Source organism: Lactuca saligna, chromosome 2, assembly GCF_052625555.1.
Source record: "Lactuca saligna cultivar CGN05327 chromosome 2, ASM5262555v1, whole genome shotgun sequence".
Classification (NCBI taxonomy): domain Eukaryota; kingdom Viridiplantae; phylum Streptophyta; class Magnoliopsida; order Asterales; family Asteraceae; genus Lactuca; species Lactuca saligna.
In genome coordinates, this window is record NC_136418.1 from 7,764,590 (window position 1) to 7,769,451 (window position 4,862).

Sequence of the window (4,862 nt, forward strand, 5' to 3'; positions counted from 1 at the left end):
ATGTGCGGGTGTTGGGCATGGGTTAGGACCAAAACAAGTTATAATATGTGTATGGGTTGCACGTGGTTGGGTGTGGCCACAGGATGACCAATATTAGGTCATGTACGGGTGTTGGGCATGGGTTAGGACCAAAAGTGCATATAATATGGGTATGGGTTGCAGGTGGTCGGGTGTTGGCACGATTTGACCGATATTAGGTCATGTACTGGTATTGCACATGGGTTAGGACCAAAAAGGGTTATAATATAGGAATGGGTTGTAGGTGGCCGGGTGTCGGCACAAGTTGACAAATATTAGGTCATGTATGGGTCTTGGTTGTGGGTTAGGACCAAAAGGGGTTATAATATTGGTATGGGTTGCAGGTGGTCGAGTGTTGGCACGGGTTGACCAATATTAGGTCTTGTACGGGTGTTGGGCATGGGTTAGGACCAAAAGAGGTTACGATATGGGTATGGGATGCAGGTGGTCGGGTTTTGGCACATGTTGACTAATATTAGGTCATCTACGGGTGTTGGGCATTGGTTAGGACCAAAAGGGTTTATAATATGGGTATAGGTTGCAGGTGGTTCGGTGTTGGCACGAGTTGACCAGTATTAGGTCATGTACGGGTGTTGGTCATGGCTTAGGACCTAAAAGGGTTATAATATGGCTATGGGTTGCAGATCGTTGGGTGTTGGCAATGGATGACAATTATTAGTCATGTACAGGTGTTAGGTATAGGTTAGGACACAAAGGAGTTATAATATGGGTATGGGTGGCAGGTGGATAGGTGTTGGCACATATTGACCAATATTATGTCATGTACGGGTGTTGGGCATGGGTTATGACCAAAAGGGCATATAATTTGGGTATGGGTTGTAGGTGGTCGGGAGATGGCACAGGTTGACCGATATTTGGTCATGTACAGGTGTTGGGCATGGGGTAGGAACAAAAGGGGTTATAATATAGGTATGGGTTGCAGGTGGTCGGGTTTTGGCACGAGTTGACCAAAATTAGGTCATGTACGGTTTTTTGTGATGGGTTAGAACCAAAAGGGGTTATAATATTGGTATGGGTTGCAGGTGGTCAAGTGTTGGCACGGGGTGACCAATATTAGGTCATGTACGGGTGTTGGGCATATGTTAGGACCAAAAGGGGTTATAATACGGCTGTGGGTTGTAGGTGGTCGGGTTATAGCACATGTTGACCAATATTAGGTTATGTACGGGTGTTAAGCATGGGTTAGGACCAAAAGGGGTTATAATATGGGTATGGGTTTGTAGGTGGTCGGGTGTTGGCACAGGTTGACCAATATTAGGTTATGCACGGGTGTTGGGCATGGGTTTGGACAAAAAGCGGTTTTAACATGGTTATAGGATGCATGTGGTCGGCTGTTGGTAAGGGCTGACCAGTATTAGGTCATGTACGGGTGTTGGGCATGGGTTAGGACCCAAAGGGGTTATAATATAGGTATGTGTTGCAGGTGGTCGGGTGTTGGCACAAGTTGACAAATATTAGGTCATGTATGGGTATTGGTCATGGGTTAGGAAGAAAAGGAGATATAATATTTGTATGGGTTGCAGGTGGTCGAGTGTTGGCACGAGTTTACCAATATTAGTTCATGTAAAGGTGTTGGGCATGGGTTAGGACCGAAAGGGGTAACAATATGGGTATGGATTGTAGGTGTTTGGGTGTTGGCACATGTTGTCCAATATTAGGTCATGTACGGGTGTTGAGCATGGGTTAGGACCAAAAGGCGTTATAATATGGCTATGGGTTGCAGGTGGTCGGGTGTTGGCACACGTTGACCAATATTAGGTCATGTATGGGTGTTGGGCATGGGTTAGGACCAAAAGGGGTTATAATATAGGTATGGGTTGGAGGTGGTCATGCGTTGGCATGAGTTGACCAATATTAGGGCATGTACGGGTGTTGGTCATGGCTTAGGACCAAAAGGGGTTATAATATGGGTATGGGTTGCAGGTGTTCGGGTGTTGGCACGGATTGACCAATATAAGTTCGTGTACATGTGTTGGGTATGGGCTAGGACCAAAAGGGGTTATAATATGGCGATGGGTTGCAGGTGGTCGGGTGTTGGTACATGTTGAGCAATATTAGTTCATCTACGGGTGTCGGGCTTGGGTTAGGACCAAAAGGGCTTATAATACGGGTATGGGTTGTAGGTGGTCAGGTGTTGGCACGGGTTGACCGATACTAGGTCATGTACGGGTGTTGGGCATGGGTTAGGACCAAAAGGGGTTATAATATGTGTATGGGTTGCAGGTGGTCGGGTGTTGGCACGAGTTGACCAATATTAGGTCATGTACGGGTGCTGGTCATGGGTTAGGAGCAAAAGGGGTTATAATATGGGTTTGGGTTGTAGGTGGTCGCGTGTTGGCATGAATTGACCACGATTAACTCCTGTACGGGTGTTGGTCTTGGGTTAGGAACAAAAGGTGTTATAATATGGGTATGGGTTGCAGCTCGTCAGGTGTTGGCACGGGTTGACCAATGCTAGGTCATGGAGGGGTGTTGGGCATGGGTTAGGACCAAAAGGGGTTATAATATGGATATGGGTTTTAGATGGTCGGGTGTTGGCAAGGGTTCACCAATATCAGGTCATGTACGGGTGTTGGTGTAACAGCCCAGAATTTCAGGTATTGCTTTAAAACTATGTTCGGGGCATTTTTAGGAGGCGACTCGGCGAGTTAGTGCCTGACTCGCCGAGTAGGACCACGGTCTTGTCGCAGATTCGCGACTGGACTCGACGAGTCCATTAGGGACTCGGCGAGTCGACGCTGTTCAGCAGAAACCCTAGCTGTTTGATTCTGGATCGTATATAATGTCTTTAGGGCCGTCATTGTTCGTCTTTTGGCCGATTGAGGATAACCTAAACGTCTGTGGGCATCTGGAGCAGGAGTGAAGGCTAGTGGAAACTTGAAGGATTTGTTAGGCAATAAGAGGCAAGGTTGTGGTCAAAGAGGGATCAAGAGGATTGAGCTCTGGAGGTTGGGGACACAGAGGACACGTTTTCCAGGTAATACTCGGACCATTTCTGTTGTTTTAGTGGTGTACACGAATATAGGGTTTATGAAACCCATTTGGGGATTAGATAGGTTATTATGTTGTTACCCAATCATTTATACCCCAGTAATAGGATGCTTAGAGGTCCAGAAAGTCCCATGGGTGCATGTCTCGGGACCATGCGTATTTCAGGAGGCAGATGATCGACTGCATGGCATGGACTCGCCGAGTCCAACGATCAGACTCGGCGAGTAGCTTGAAGATTTACTGGGACTCGCCGAGTCGTTCTTCAGACTCGGCGAGTAGTTGAGGATTCATTGGAACTCGTCGAGTTGTCTTCGGACTCGGCAAGTGGAGTCGGGGTGGCCCCGCGATTCTTCCACGAGGACCTCGTCGCGTCAAGAGGGATACTCGACGAGTAGAAAGGGGAACAACAGGGGAAGTTGGGGAGGACGTCTAGACTTGTCGAGTCGCCTTTGTACTCGACGAGTCCGGTCAAGTTGACCGTTGACCAGAGTTAACCTGCATGTAAATTCTTAGGGTCAGTTGTCTTGAATGATAAGAGTATTAATAAGGGTATATGGTATTATAGGGAGTCTGCAGATCGGCGGACCGAGTGCGAGTAGTTTCAAGAGTGGATAGCTTACATTACCACGAGGTGAGTCTTCTAACTATACTGTACCCGGAAGGGTTTAACTGTGTGACCGGAAGGTCGGATATGTTATGTGTTATATATATTCTATAATTGAAAGGAATAGTTGCTATGCATGCTATGTATATTTCTATGGGCCGGAAGGCAATGTATTATGTGACAGGAAGGTCAGGTATGATATATGATATATGTGATATATGTGTTAGAGTAAATGTATTATGTGTTATATATGTTTATGGGCCGGAAGGCAATTATCTTATGGGCCGGAAGGCAATTATCATATGGGCCAGAAGGCAATTATCTTATGGGCCGGAAGGCGTTTATCATATGGGCCGGAAGGCATTGTACTGTGGACCGAAAGGTCCGGGCCTGGAAAGGCGTATATGTGTAAGTGGTATACTGGGGAACTCACTAAGCATTTAGGCTTACAAGTTGTTATGTATGTGTTTCAGGTACTAGCGAGGACCGTGGGAAGGCGCTGGCATGACGTATACACACTGCTGATATTTGAGATCTTGGGGATTTTACATATGTATTTGGTTTGAAACATGAAATAAATATTATTGGTTGAATGAACTCACTTTATTTAAAATGAAAATTTTATTTGAAAATTTGCGTTGTTACAATTGGTATCAGAGCCTTGGTTTGAGGGATTCGGGTGTACCTTCGGGCATAACTGAACTCAAACCGAGGATTTGAGGAAAAATCTTTTAAATATAATAAATACATAGACTTTTATAAATGGTAAAGTGGTAAACAAGAAAGACGCAGTGTGTACGATCAGCCAGCGCCCGAACGGTAAAGATCCCCAGAATACCTTACAATGTTATGTTATGCACTGAATTATGAATTGTTATGCATGCTAGAAGACTAGGTATACATGATAGGGCTAGAATGGCCTGTTTTGTGATGCCTTAGTCTAGGGAGGTTGCTTGTATGAGATATTCGGTAGCGTGCAGGTAGATAGTGCATACGAGAAGTAGAGTACTCACTACTCGGGGTTTGGGGAGGAAGATTTGGGATGAATACTGACACGGTGTGGTCGGTGGTATTGGGCCCGTACTACCGAAGACACCGGGTTGGTGGAAGACCCAAGTAAGAATCCCTGGATATCGGAGACTGAGTAGGGTTGCGTTATCGAGTACAATTGTACTTGATGGAGTCTCTGATAATTTTATGTTGTATTTCAGAGATATCATGGTTACGA